Source organism: Borostomias antarcticus (assembly GCF_949987555.1).
Source record: "Borostomias antarcticus genome assembly, chromosome: 2".
In the NCBI taxonomy this organism is placed as follows: Eukaryota; Metazoa; Chordata; class Actinopteri; order Stomiiformes; family Stomiidae; genus Borostomias; species Borostomias antarcticus.
In genome coordinates, this window is record NC_140235.1 from 9548867 (window position 1) to 9565196 (window position 16330).

The following is a 16330-nucleotide window of genomic DNA, read 5'->3' on the forward strand; positions in this document are numbered from 1 at the left end:
GAGGGGAGAAGGAGCCAACCAGGTTGGGACTGAGGATGTGCTAGCGCTGAACACTTCTCTAAGATGTCGCTGCCCCCCTTTATATTCTCAGAGTAGAGTAGTGGTTGTTTTGCCTTCAAAGATAAATGGATTCTATGATCGTGGAACATTGTTTTGGTGCCAAGTACAGTAGTTCAAATACAGAGCAGTTGTAAAGCAAACAGGGGCGACTGTGGCTCGGGAGGTAGATCCAATGATCATAAGGTCTGCGGTTCGAATCCTTGGGCAAGACACTGAACCCCAAATTGCTCCCAATGAGCAGGCTAGTGCCTTGCATGGCAGCGGCTGCCATTGGTGTGTGAATGGGTGAATGAGAGCCCATTGTAAAGTGTTTTGGATAAAAGCGTAATCCATTTACCATTTACCAAACAGATTCTTCTATGGTGGGGAAAAAAAATCATAATTGTTTAGTGAGTGAGCAAGTGAGTGAGTGAGTGAGTGAGTGAATGAGTGAGTGAGCTAGTGAGTGAGTGAGTGAGTGAGTGAGTGAGTGAGTGAGTGAGTGAGCTAGTGAATGAGTGAACTAGTGAGGGAGTGAGCTAGTGAGTGAGCCAGTGAGTGAGTGAGTGAGCTAGTGAGCTAGTAGGTGAGTTATTGAGTGACTGAGTGAGCTAGTGAGTGAGTGAGGTGTTGTGTTTGTGAACTCTTTGCATCTCAGTGCATGGTGCAGACAAAGGCGTCTAACATCTGGTAAGAAAGGTGTGACCCAGGGGGGAGGAGGTTCAGCACCCCAAGCTACGTAACTGCAGGAACTCATCAACCCCAATCAAACATGATCTGTGAGTTTGTAATTATTGTGTTCTATTCATTAATCACAAACAATAGGATGAAATAAGGAATAATTGTCACTCTGATTTTCATGCTGCATAATAAGAATGAGTAGAGCTTTTCTCTCTCATTCCCTCCCTCTATCCCTCCCACTCTCTCTCCCTCCTCTCTCTGTCTCTCTCACTCCCTCTCTATCTCTCTCACTCCCTCTCTCTATCTTTCTCACTCCCACTCTCTATTCCTCCTCTCTCTGTCTCTCTCACTCCCTCTCTATCTATCTATCTCTCCTCTCTATCTCTCTCGCACTTCCCCTCTCTATCCCCCCCTCTCTCCATCCCTCCTCTCCATCTGGCTCTCTCACTCCCCCTCTCTCTCCCTCCTCTCTCTGTCTCTCTCACTCCCTCTCTATCTCTCTCACTCCCTCTCTCTATCTTTCTCACTCTCACTCTCTATTCCTCCTCTCTCTGTCTCTCTCTATCCCTCTCTTTCTTGCTCTTCTTCCTCTCTCTCTGTCTCTCTCGCACTCCCCCTCTCTATCCCTCCCTCTCTCCATCCCTCCTCTCCATCTGGCTCTCTCACTCCCCCTCTCTATCCCCCCTCTCTCTGTCTCTCTCTATCCCTCTCTTTCTCACTCTCTCTAGAGTTAGTTGACTTTCTAGCTGAGCTACTGAGTGAGTGAGTGAGTGAGTGAGTAGCTGTTGAGTGAGTCAGCTAGTGAGTGAGTGAGTGAGCTAGTGAGTGAGTGAGTGAGCTAGTGAGTGAGTGAGGTAGTGGGTGAGTATGAGTGAGCTAGTGAGTGAGTGAGCTAGTGAGTGAGCTAGTGATTGTGTATATGAGTGAGCTAGTGAGTGAGTGAGTTTGTTTATCTAACTGAGTGAGGTGTTGTGTTTGTGAACTCTTTGCATCTCAGTGCATGGTGCAGACAAAGGCGTCTAACATCTGGAAAGAAAGGTGTGACCCAGGGGGGCGGAGGTTCAGCACCCCAAGCTACGTAACTGCAGGAACTCATCAACCCCAATCAAACATCACAATCTGTGAGTTTGTAATTATTGTGTTCTATTCATTAATCACAAACAACAGTAGGATGGAATAATTGTCACTCTGATTTCCATGCTGCATTATAAGAATTATATTTCAGTACAGATTTTCTCTCATTCCCTCTCTCTATCCCTCCCACTCTCTCTCCTTCCTCTCTTTCTGACTCTCTCACTCCCTCTCTCTATCCCTCCTCTCTCTGTCTCTCTCACCCCCTCTCTCTCTCTCACTCCATCTCTCTATCCCTCCTCTCTCTGTCTTTCTCACCCCCTCTCTTTCTCTCTCTCCCTCTCCCTCTCTAGTAAGCTGACCTAGCTGAGCTAGTGAGTGAGTGGTTGAGTGAGTGAGTGAGCTAGTGAGTGAGCTAGTGAATGAGCGAGTGAGTGAGTGAGTGAATGAGTGAGCTAGTGACTGAGCTAGTGAGTGAGTGAGCAAGCAAGCGAGTGAGCTAGTGAGTGTGATAGTTAGCTAGTGAGTGAGTCAGCTAGTGAGTGAGTGAGTGAGTGAGTGAGTGAATGAATGAGTGAGTGAGTGAGTGAGTGAGTGAGTGAGTGAGCGAGTGAGTGATCTAAGGAGTGAGTGAGCTAGTGAGTGAGCTAATGAGTGAGTGAGTGAACTAGTGAGTGAGTAAACTAGTAAATGAGCGAGTGAGTGAGCTAGTGGGTGAGCTAGTGTGCTAATTAGGGAATGAGTGAGCTAGTGTGTGAGTGAGTAAGCAAGTGAGCTAGTGAGTGAGTGAGGGAGTGAGCGAGCGAGTGAGCTAGTGAGTGAGTGAGCTACTGAGCTATTGAGTGTTGTAGTGTCCTGTGCTGGTGTCCTGACCCCCTGCTGTGCTGTGCTGGTCTCTGGGGGTCCTGGGAGGTCTAATCAGTCAGGAGCAGGTCCAGGGTGGCTCCAGAGCCGGAGCAGCGTGTCCCTGGGAGATCAATAGGCAGGGGTAATTAAAGAGCGGGGTGTGTGTGTGTGGGGGAGGTAGGGGGGTGGAGAGGGAGGAGGGGAGGCACTGCCGGTAAATCCACTGCAGCGACGGGATCCCTGCAGCCAGAGTGACTACAGCACTGACACTGAGAACGCCACCGAGGGAAGGAGAGTGACCACACACACACACGCACACACGTTCATACACACACACGCACGCACACACACACACACGTTCATACACACACACGCACACACACGTTCATACACACACACGCAAGCACACACACACGCACACACGTTCATACACACACACGCAAGCACACACACATGTTCATACACGCACACGCAAGCACACACACACGTTCATACACACACACGCACGCACACACACACGCACACACGTTCATACACACACACGCAAGCACACACACACGTTCATACACACACACGCAAGCACACACACACACACGCAAGCACACACACGTTCATACACACACACACGTACACACACACGTTCATACACACACACGCAAGCACACACACACGTTCATACACACACACGTACACACACACACGTTCATACACGCACACACACGTTCATACACACACGCAAGCACACACACACGTTTATACACACACACGTACACACACACACGTTCATACACGCACACACAAGCACACACGCACGTTCATACACACACGTACACACACACACGTTCATACACGCACACGCAAGCACACACACACGTTCATACACACACACATGTTCATACACACACACGCAAGCACACACACACGTTCATACACACACACGCACACACATACAGACGTTCATTCGCACACACTGACACACTTTCATACATACATGCGCGCACACACACAGACACACAATAACACACGCAGACACACGTTCATACTGTACACACACACACATGTTCATAAACAGACACACGTTCATACACACAGACACACATGGCGGTATGGACAAACACATTGTCATGCACACTCTTTCTCATGCACAAACACGCAATCACACAAATGCAATGTACTCACATGCACTCACACATCGTCCTGCAATATAATAATTTGGTTCAGTTAGAATTTTAAGATCAAATGGAGTTAAATCAGGTGGAGTGAATTGTCATGAATGACTATAATTACTGTAATTAAGAGCTATTTTGTGATCCTGACAGTGTTTTGGATGAATAACAACTGTTTCTCTGTCTGACCACCTGCAGACACCATATCTTTATCTTGCTTTCTGGATGAGCTTTTGGACCTCTTTGATCCAAAAGTAAGAGGAAAATTTAACAGTTGAATCAGAGACCACAAAAACCTGTGTAGTAGCCTAGCACCATATTGTCTAGCTTGTTTATACACGTATAATGTGGTTTACCAGTATAAAGTACCATATTCTCTCTCTCTCTCCTACTCTCTCATTCTCTCTCTCTCTCCTACTCTGTCTCATTCTCTCTCTCTCCCCCATTGTAAACCATAGAACACAATATAAAATAAGACAATGCTAGATTGAGTGTGGGACTTTAAATAGCCTGGAGGTCCACAGTTACTCCTACCTCATTACAACAGGACTGTTGATGAATAATTAACTTACACACATCAGTTGACATATCGCTTTCCCGTTTATAATTCATTAACATATGGGCCCTTGTGTCAGAGGGGAGAAAAACATGCAATTCATCACATCAGGCTGTCAATCACTGAGAAAGGGACATACAGTATGACATGCTGACAAGGTGATAATGTGTGGGAGCGATTGACATTCAGCGATGAAATATCATCCACCATATGCTCCGACCAAGCAAAGAAAAATCTTGTAGAGAGACGTTAAAGCACACACACACGTTCATACACACACACGTACACACACACACGTTCATACACGCACACACAAGCACACACACACGTTCATACACACACACGTACACACACACACGTTCATACACGCACACGCAAGCACACACACGTTCATACACACACACGCACACACACACGTTCATACACGCACACGCAAGCACACACACACGTTCATACACACACACGCAAGCACACACACATGTTCATACACACACACGCAAGCACACACACACGTTCATACACACACACGCACACACATACAGACGTTCATTCGCACACACTGACACACTTTCATACATACATGTGTGTGTGTGTATGAACGTGTGTGTGTGCTTTAACGTCTCTCTACAAAGAAAAATCTTGTAGGCAAGGCAAGGCAAGTTTATTTATATAGCACATTTCAGCCACAGGGCAATTCAAGGTGCTTTACATGAGACATTAAAAGCATTAAAACAAAAAGCAAGACATTAAAGACATTTAAAACAAAAGGCAGGGAGACGTTAAAGCGTTGTTGAAATGTTATGTTACTGTTTGTGTCACCCATGTGTGATATTGTTATGTTACTGTGAGGTGTATTTGTTTGTGTGATATTGTTCCTTTTGTGAGTCCTCAGACACTTGTCAACCCTTAATCTCTGTTGCAATTTTTGGCCTAATAATACATACTGCTGATGAGCAGACATCTGCTTTAAAATAGGAGTCATGCAGCACTAAAACAGTCACTGGGTTCACTTGATTTATATCACCTAGGGCAATGAAACAAATGGTCCAGTCCCACAAGCGCCTACTATGAGACAAATCAAACACGCCTCAGTGACTTTCAAGTGACTGATTTTTCTAATTAAGACAGGTCTGCATGCTGTCAGGATGATGAGCCCAGGTTCTGGCGAGACATCCCCTCACTCACTGGTTCTAGTGGGAGGTCACTGTCCTAACCCAGGGGTTCTGTGGGGACATCATTGTCCTAACCCAGGGGTTCTGTGGGGACATCACTGTCCTAACCCAGGGGTTCTGTTGGCAGATCACACCACCTCTACCCCGTTGTGTTGTGAAATCACCAGGGTGCTCAGAAGAGCGGCTCTATCCTACAGTAATCCTCTGCCTCTACTGATATGATTGATTCATTGATTCAACCAATATGTTTTCCGCAGAGGCAACCGGGAATAAGGATTATCAGGAGGGGAGGGGGGGGGGTGAACAGCCCGGCAGCTGTCCAGTGAGTCTGATGGCTTTGAACAGGAAGGAATCGACAAGCCGTCCCCAGACGAACAGAGGAGCCTCCCGCCTCCTCCGTCGGCGACGCTGGGATGGAGACGCACGTGGAGCGGCGTTCTAGACATTCCGCAGACTCACACAAGGAAGGGAGGGTATTAAACTCCGAGGCCCATCGATTGGGCAGAGCTCGTGCCGAGCCACAAAGACGAGGTCCCGTTCGATTTGGTGGGAGATGTAATAGCAGGATACTGTATACATCGCAGGCCAACCCGGACCAGGCCCATCTGAACACATTTTTTTCTGCAGTGAAGATAATCTCTCTCGAGAAATGAACAAGAGAACAGGAAAGAGCAAGGTAGAGGAAGAAAGAGACAGAGAGGAAGGAAGAGTGATAGGTAGGTTGGAGCGAGAGGGGGGGTAGAGAGAGAGAGAGGGAGAGAGAGAGAAAAAAACAGAGATTGAGGCTGTCATTTAAAGCAAAGACGGAGATGCTCTGCTGGCTTAAGGCCCTGCTGTGCTTGGAGGGTCAGTCACTACAGACAGGTCTGTGAGCAGGGGGAGACTGTATATGAACAGCTTAAAGACAACTTTCCATTGTCACGTCTGCCTCAGACCCACAGAGAGGGGGTCGCCATGAACAGCAGAGCACAAAACACTGTTCTTTTAGACAGAATGGAAACAGATATTATTGCGCCTCTCAGTGTATAGGCTATACCGTACATGCAAAAAAGCAATTAACACACAGGATGTGTACAGTATATGCATATGTACACGTAGTTAAAGTTTACACAGTATACAGTACACAAATAACACATACATGACGTCTTGTTTCTGGAGGAAAGAGTCTGGTACTGTACACACACACACACACAAACACAGAGGAGGTTTGATCACAGCTGATCAGCTTGAAAGGAGGTGTCCTCTGGATGGATTATGTACATGCTATATATGGATATGAATTAATACATATACATTAATAATACATGAATAATATATATGGATAATAACGCGTACATAACATAACCACATGTAAATGTCAGGTTTTTTAGGTATTTATTCTAATAGATGTTCTAGATTGAGTCACTCAGAAGGTCTTCCTGAGCCTCCCCGTGCTCGCCATGTGAGTCAGTACCTCTTCCATGACCATAGCAGAGAAAACAGCACCATGTGAGTCAATACCTCTTCCATGACCATAGCAGAGAAAACAGTCCATTTCCTGGGTGGCTGTGTAAAACTATCAACAGGAGAAGACTCACATACAGAAACAGACTCGAACAAGAAGTGCAGTCCAAAAGCAAAGTCTTTACTTAGACAAAAGGTTATACAGAATTCAAAATCTCAAATCTCAAAGTGTTCCAAACAATAATCCAATAGGCAACCAAAAAGTGTCCAAAATTCAAAATAGGAAATCCATTCAAAGGCTGAAAATATCCCAAAATCTAACTAAGAAAAACCCAGTGAAATGTAGAACAAACACTGAGAGACTGAGAGTGTGTGTGTTGACCATGCCATGTCCATACCTGTCAACACTCACGATTTGTCCATTATCTCCAGATTTTTAACCTTTTATCCCGCTGTACTCCCAAATTGTAATTTATCCCACTAATCTCCCGATTTTAGAGTGAAGAACGAAGAAAGAAAAGAAAGAATGTGGAGGGATATTTGTTGTGAATCTGGCAACCTAAAGGCAGGCATAGCATCACACCTCACAAGCCTGAAAACCATTGCCCTTGGAGTTGAACCGAATGCGCGCATTGTTGTCCTCGACTCCTCGCAAAAATGGAAACTTCTCCATTCTTTTGTACATTTTTGATGTTTATAAAATACAATTAAAGTAATTTCACTTTCACATACTTGTATTCATTCTATTAATATGTGGTGTAAGGTTATATACGGGTTCCTATTGGCGAATGGACTACCGTCAACGATGGTGGGCGATACGCAGATGCCTGAGAAAATCTCCCTATTTTTCACAACCCAATTTTGACAGGTATGGCCCTGCCTTGGTGATCTGGATGCCAATGTACTTGAAGCTGTCCACTCTCTCTACAAGGGTCCTGTTGATGATTAGAGGGGTGTAGTTCCTCTCCTACTTCCTCCAGCATCTCCTTTGTCTTGCTCAGTGTTCATTTTGACGGCAATTTTTGATTTAGTTTTAGTCGTAGGCTTTTGACTAAAATGCTATTTAGTTTAAGCCATATTTTTGTCATCTGAATCCTTTAAGTTTTAGTTGACTAAATAGCATTATGATTTTAGTTGACTAAATCTACAATAGATTTAGTTGATTAAAATCAAATGGGTTTATTTATAGTGTAAGGCATTATTTAACCATTTCTTTAGAATTTCCAAACTCATTTACTCCTGGAGGACACATCTATTAGACTGATAAAATAACATTTCTATGCTCTCTCCCTGCCTGTGTTTCATGTTTTTTCAGCCATGACTTTCATGGAAATCTCAGCATTCTGATTGGATCTCTTCCCAAATTGCCCCTCCCTAACATTTTTGTCTAGTTTTTATTTGTTGACAAAAATGTAAATAGATTTGGTCATAGTTTTTGTCATCATAAATTCGTTTTTATTTAATTATCGGGACAATAACTAAATAAACTTCAATGATGAATAATTTTGACGAAATTATGACGAAATTAATATTGGTCTTGCTGATGTTCAGATGGAGGTTGTCTTCCTCACACCTCTCATCATTATTGGTGATCAGGCCTATTACTGCTGTTTCACCGGTAGGGCTGTGGGCGACGTGTCAACGTAGTCAAAATCATCGACTATGCAAATACCCGAAGAACGGGCAGCTAAAAAACCTCGCCCACGATTGTCTAAAGTGTGGGAGTAATTTAGACAAAAAACAACAATATGGTGCTCTGTAAACTCTGCAAATCAGAAATGGTTTATCACAGCAGTACATCTGCAATGCATGAGCATTTGAAGCAAAAGCATTCTGGAGCTCTTTGTGAAGATGGCCGCAAGAGAGCACCACAAGTCACCGTTGTATTCGTTCAATTTTCAATAAAGTACCGTCACATTTTCAGAATTTTGGCATTGACTTGGTACCGATGTTTTGGTTCTCATGACATCCCTAGTATGAAGGACCAGGATAACTGGATACAAAAATGGGAGGCCCGTCTGTGGACGACTCAATAGTGCTTTCCTCGCTGCGTGACCTCTGTGTTTGAAAGGGTTGCGGTCACCAGCCACTGCTGCTCCCAGAGGTGATTCACTATGTATCTTACAGACATCCTGGTTCAACTTATGCTCAGCTGTGTTTTTGAGCTTTCTGCTGGTGAGCTCACTCCTCTTGGAAGTAGTGTTGCACGATATACCGGTAATTGTAGATACTGATGCAATTCTTCTGTACTTGACGGGCGAATATTACTCCTACTAGTGTACAGCTAGCATAGTAATGTTAGCTAATGTTCTTGGTTTGAAGAAACACAAAACAACACAAACACTTTGTCTCAGAATGGACATGTATGTGGCTGCTAGTGTAGTAACTAGACCCGATCAACTTTCGCTTTCACATTAGCCTCGCTTCATCAGGCTCTCCTCAGTACTTTCACATAGACATTCTAGGCTACATTCACAATCTCTTGAAAATTAACCATTTCCAATTCAATTTCATGAATCTTTTTTGTACCACTATAAACTAGATGACTGCTAGTAGCCTACCAAATTGAATCCAAAACTCGAAATGGCTTTAAAAAAATAGTTTTGGGCTGTTTGGCTAGTGCTACTTGCTAGCTTAGGTAGTTCTAGCCATAACCACCACATCTTGTTGAGGTCAGTTGCAATTTATAAAAAAATTCTTGATAATTACCACCTTATTATGAGGAAATTACTAGGTAATTTCAACCTTATTTCTAAGAAATTACTAGGTAATTACCACCTTATTACTAGGAAATTACTAGGTAATTTCGACCCCCTAAAATAAAGTGTTACCGAAGAGTCAATATAATAAAATATTGTAATGTTAATGAGAGAAGTTTTTGATATTTATTTGGGGAAAATTAAGTATTCTATTAATCGAATAGTAAAAACTTTTTGGTTAGATTAATCGTTAGGAAAATACAAAAAAAGAAAAAAATTAGGTACAGCTCTAGTCATTGGCAAACTTGACGATCGTGCTGGAGTCAACAGTGGCTGTACAGTTGTGCATGTACAAGGAGTACAGTAGTGGGAACAGAACACAGCCCTGGGGGGCACCTGTGTTGAAGGTGAGGGAGGATGAGGTGTGGTTGCCTACCTTCACCACCTAGGGTCTGTCTGACAGGAGGTCCAGGATACACTTGCAGAGGGTGTCGTTTTTCTCCAGGACCCTGAGCTTGGTGTCCAGTCTGGGTGGGGTTATAGTGTTGAAAGTTGAACTGTAGTCAATGAACAGCAGTCTCACATAACCTGACACGTTCCCCTTGCTCTTGTCTTGGTGGGATAGGGTAGTGTGGAGGATGTGAGGTAGTGTGCTGGGCAGTGAGGAGCAGATGTGTTCCTTGATCAACTTCTCAAAACACTTCTCAAGAATGTGTTTGAGAATATGTCAACACGTGTGTTATATCTCGACACATGTACATATGATGTCCACGATACTTGCACATGACCGTTGAATGTACTGTATATACCGTAGGACAGACCGCACTCACATATCACACCTCACATATTGTTCATGCATACACCATACACTGACTGCATTCATTTTGTATAGTTTTTAAAAAAAATATTATTTTGCACTCGTATTTTGTTACTACTGCTGTCTTGTCCCTGCACCCTGTCCAATGTTGTCTCCATATCATGCACCATGCCTGAAGCAAATTCCTAGTATGTTGAAAAACTACATGACAATAAAACAAATTATGATTCTGATTACCAATGTCTATATTATACCTTCTAACCCTGTCCACTCAATTTCCACCTCCTCTCTCTATCTCTCTCTCTCTCTCACACACACACACACACACACACACACACACACACACACACACACACACACACACACACACACTGTCTCACTCTCTCACACACACTCTCTCTCACACACTCTCTCACAAACACACACATTCATGATCCATTTCTCTTTTTTGTCACAATAGTTAAAACGTTTCCTTATTTGCCTTTCATTTCTTGTCATGTTTTATAGCTGATTAATAAAGGCCTAATGAGTGATGTCCTCCATCGAGTGTCTCCATGCTGAGAGAAGGTTCAGCGGGCAGAAAAGAGGGTTGATGCACAGCCAATCTCAGAAAGCAGACAGGAAAGGTGATTGAAATTCATTGCTATTGTATGGGTGTAATTTGCAACCAGATCAGATTGTGCATGCCAGTCGAGAAGTGGCCACTTCCCAAACTCGCTCACCTGAGACACTCGCCATGGAACGATGGGCGTGTCTCGCCAAATCACAGACGTCTACAGACACACAGATGAGTAAATCACAGACCTTTACACACACGGATGAATAAATCAGCTGCTGGAAGATAAGGGACATTTTCTTTCTTCTCTAAGAAAGACAAGGAAGAGGAATGCATATTTATAGAAGAATGGGCAAGTCGTTGGCAGGTTGTTACAAGTCATTGCAGGCAGACCTTCTTACCCCACAAACAACAAACAGACTCATTAGCAGGACTCCCTCATGGAAATACATGCTGGACCATCTTAGTCAAAGCAACAGATTGCAGAGATAAACATGAGAGAGAGGAGTCCATCAAAAGGATAAATATTGCTAAAAAATGTTTCAGCCAGTCCATAGTCCACACATGTACTGTACAGTCTACACATAATGTATGCACACACACACACACACACACACACATGTATGCGCACACACACAAACCAGGTGTGGTGGACCAACTCCCAGTGGACATGGTGATTATTACAGATGTAATTTAAGACAGCTCTGTGTAACACGATAATTAAAGCAGACGGGGAGATTTTCACGTGAAGGTAATCCAAAATTACTGATGGGTCGCTGGGTTTCTATGGAGAGGAGGGGAGAAGGCTGCGAGCAGATTAACGAAGCAATCCTTTATTCTTTATCTCCGAGACGCACACAGAGAAGTGAGGTGGCCGGGGTTGGCTTTAAATCACCGAGTCAATTACCTCGTCCATATGGGACAGGAGTGATTGGGACATTAAAGACGCGGCGGATCTGAGAAAGTGAAGGGTGTGAATCAAAGACTGATATTCCATCACACTACCCCTCGCCGCCCTGGCCCAGCCCCCCTGGGCCTGGTCCCTGAGGGCAATGTTCATACGCTTACACACACCTGACTGGGCAGGGCCCTGATTTAGGTTAGTGGGTGGGGTGTGTGTGTATTTTTCTTTGTGTGTTTGTGTGTGTGTTAAGGGCGTGGCTGTATTGATGTTGCTCTGACAGTCACCTCTGGGTTCCCCCTGGGTCTCTGTCCACCCAGCGTTGCCTCAGACTCCTCTGACTGGAGGACTGAGGATCTCTGCCGCTGCTCAGAACTGCCCTCGCTGTTCCTGCTACCACAGGCTAAACAATGCCACACCTCTGGCCTAATGTACTGAGCCACCTACGATCACAGGGACTAGTTCTGCCTGACCCTGACAGAGCCTCATTTATGACTCATCATCATCGCATCCCATAACACCAGCTTGCTGGCTAGAAATTCACGGTGTCTGTAGCAGTGCCCAGCCAACCTCATCCTTCTTGCTGCTATCTTCCCACTCACCCTTGGCCTCTCTCTGTACAGATCTTCAATACTGATGTGCACATTTCGACTTATGTCCACTGCTGCATGTAGCATTCTGGTGTAGCATCCGTCCAGCGACCTCTGCAGGGAGTGGCTCAGGGTCCAGCACTCATAGCCATACAGGAGAACGGCCTCCACAGTGGTGTCGAAGAAGTGGAGCTTGGTTTCACGGAGGAGGTGGGAGGTTCCACACGTTGCGCATGCCATTTAGAGCTCTGCACGTGAGCGCCTTCCTCACTTTGAGGTCCTGCTCGGTTGAGTTGACCCAAGAGCCCAGGGGTGCGTTTCCCAGAGGCATCGTAGTGCTATGTTCATCATAAGATACGTCGTTAGGTCCCCCTCTAGGTGGTGTTCCCTACACTGGCTCCCTGTAGCGGCTCGCATCCAGTTTAAAACTCTGGCGCTAACCTACAGGGCAATGAAAGGAACAGCCCCCTCTTACCTCCAGGCCATGGTCAAACCCTACACCCCCTCCCGACCGCTACGCTCTGCTACCTCGGGGGACTGGTTGCCCCGTCACTCCGAGGCCCCTGCGGTCGATCGACACGGTCACGGCTCTTCTCTGTCCTGGCCCCGCAGTGGTGGAATGAACTGCCCACTTATGTCAGGACAGCAGAGTTGCTGCCCATCTTTCGTCGCAGGCTCAAAACTCATCTCTTCAAGAAGTACTGCCACGATCCTCCCTCCTAAGCACTTATTGTATTGTATTGTATTGCACTGTACTTTAGATTGCTATTCTTGCACTTTGCCTTCAGCACTAGATTATGCTCTTAGTCACTTGTTTTAGAAAGAAGATGCACTTGTGAGTTCTGGCAAGTAGTAGTACATTGGCTTTTCCTACGTTAAATGCAATTATTTTTAGTCGCTTTGGATAAAAGCGTCCACTAAATGACTGTAATGTAATGTAATGTAATGAGGCGTTTCCCAGAGCCTTCTTAGGCCAAGGTATACTGTCATGGCATACTTTTTAGTTGTATAGTATTCCTGTGTTTTGAGCCATTGCAATTCAATAATCCCTGTATTTATTTGCTGATAATTTTCCTATTGGTGGAGCTTGGTCACATGACACCTGTAACTAAGGAAGTGTAGTGAAGGCAGAAGGCACTAGCAACGTGTGCCAGCAGCAGCTTTTCTCACACTGAAAACATTCTTTCCTGTTCTAGCCCTGGAAAAGGCTTTGGTTGTAAGTTTACATTTCTTTCTTTCATAACAGAAGTGTATAAAGCTATTTTGACATGCTTAGTTTGAATTTAACTTCATAAATATTTCGAACTTTTATCTAGCTATTTCTCTGTCAGGCTAGCTAATAAGCTGTTAGCTTTATATGCCGATGTAAACAGCAGATTGTACACACATTACACGTTGTAATTGTGTCTATTTCATGTTTATTCTTCCAGTTTTACAATACTACAATGAGTACAAATGTGTTCTGAAGACAACTACAGTAAAAGGTCAACTTTACTCCTGCGTCTGAGGATTAATTTCATCATTTATGTTCGCTATTGTTACGGCTCCGCCTCCGCCTGGGCGCTCTCCAGCTCCCACCACCGTTCCCGCAGCGCGCACGCCACGGCCTTCCACTTCAGCGCGCGCTCTGCGCGCCCTCCGACGTAATCACCCCCGCACACCTGAACACGGTTCCGCTAACGACGTGATCACCCCCGCACACCTGAACATGGTTCCGCTAACGACGTGATCACCCCCGCACACCTGAACACGGTTCCGCTAACGACGTAATCACCCCCGCACACCTGAACACGGTTCCGCTAACGAGCTCCGAGGGCGCGGCTCACCTGCTGCCACCACTCATCCAATCACCTCCCCTATAAGAACCCGGTCTTCCCAACGTTCGTCGCCAGTTCTTCCCTAAGATTCCTTGTGGCAAGTTGTGGTTTTCTGAAGTTCCCGTGCTAGTAATTGTTATAGTTGTTTTTTTCCGTTTACTCATTCTACTCTCCACTCCTCCAGATCCCGGTTTGTTTGCTGCTCTTTCCCTGGACTGACACACGGCTTCCCCGACCCGTTCTCACCGGACCTCGACCACGGCTTGGATTACGTTTTCTGGACTTTGTTTGTTGATCGATTGACCCCTGCCTGAACTTGACTACCCTTTTGCCTTGCCCTCTGTACTGCCGCTTTATATTAAACCGCCCTCTGGGCTTGGAACTGTCCGTCTGTGTCCGTGTTCCTGCGTTTGGGTCAGCTAGCCAACCAGCCCCCTTACAGCTATCTGTTGAAGTTGCACACTGATACGTGTGATGGGGACAGAATATATACCTTGGCTAAGAAGGCTCTGGGAAACAGCTCCACCCAAGGTACATCGTAAATCGGCCTTACAGTGTACCTTCCGAAATTACATCGTAAGCCCTCCCTGGAGCAGAAGCGCTGTTTCCCAGAGCCTTCTTAGCCAAGGTATACCTTAGCCAAGGAATACTTTCTTAAGGACGGTCTGAACCCATCGTAAGCTGTCCCTTGGCGATGCACTCCGTTCATCCCGTTATAGTTTTCGCACGATCAGAGCAAAATTATACTTTTAAAAAGGAGAGTTGCAATAAAGCGCATATCGACCTAGCCTACCTGCGCGAACTACATCATTAGTGTACAATAAAAGAGAGTCGCAATATAGCGCACATCAATCTACCCTACCTGCGCATAGCCTACATAACACATCATGGGAATGTTGTCGTTAAAAATGTTATTGAGCCAAATAAAATATAGAGACTATCCATAATATAAATTCAACACTTTCTTATGTAAAGGAGCAATATTTTCTTATGTTAAGGAGCAATTTGATGGCATATAACTTTTCTGGCTGTCTGTAGGCTACCCCACCACTATATAGGATACCGACAGATAATAGGCGAATTGAATCCATTGAGGCCTTCTAGACCCATAGTAGGGTAGACACAGGTAATTAAGGTCCGCTTCTATTTAGTGTGTCACAGCCAACTCGTGCTTCGTGTAGACCTATAGGCCTACATCGTGTCTGCATGAAAACAATATTGTGTTTAATTTATGAGTAGCGTAGGCTATTGTGTCATGTAGGAAATTTCGAAATGCCTATCAACATTTCTTACCTGACAGGACGCGCTACCCATGAATTGAACATAACATAATGGGTGGTAGGTCATCCTGAGGAGGTAGGCTATATGCCAACTTTTCAGAACACAAAGTGAACAAAATCAGTCACTTATTTAGCTATCATCATCATCAATCTAGTTCCTTCCCACTCTGTCGTCAGCTGCCCCTACCCAGCCACCCCTACACATTTTTTTTTTTTTTAAACTTTGGCTCTCTGCTTTCTGTTTCCCCACCTCTGCAGCATTAAGTGCTTACTGTGCTTTGTTATATGATTCACTCAAATATCATATTAGAGACTACAGTGATAGCTAACACATAATAGCCTACCATGTAGGCAACTTCTCTGTAACTATTTGTGCACCCTCCTGTTAGTCATGTCTCTCTTATGAAGTATCTAGACCATGTTTACTATCTTAGCCAAAAGACAAACATTTTCCAGGAGCTTGCTCGATCGTCTCGTTGAGAGAGGTCAGGGAAGAATTATTACAGCTCACTTTTCTGGCCCCCGAGTGAAACAGTTTTTGCTTCCCTCTGGAGTATGTAGGGGTGGGACCTATGCCCACCCTCCCATTGCTCTCTGTAAAGCGCATTATGTTGCTTATGTGTATGAAATGAGCTATATAAATAAGGTTTTGATTGATTGATCATTAGCCATCATCCTTATTGTATTTTTCCTGGC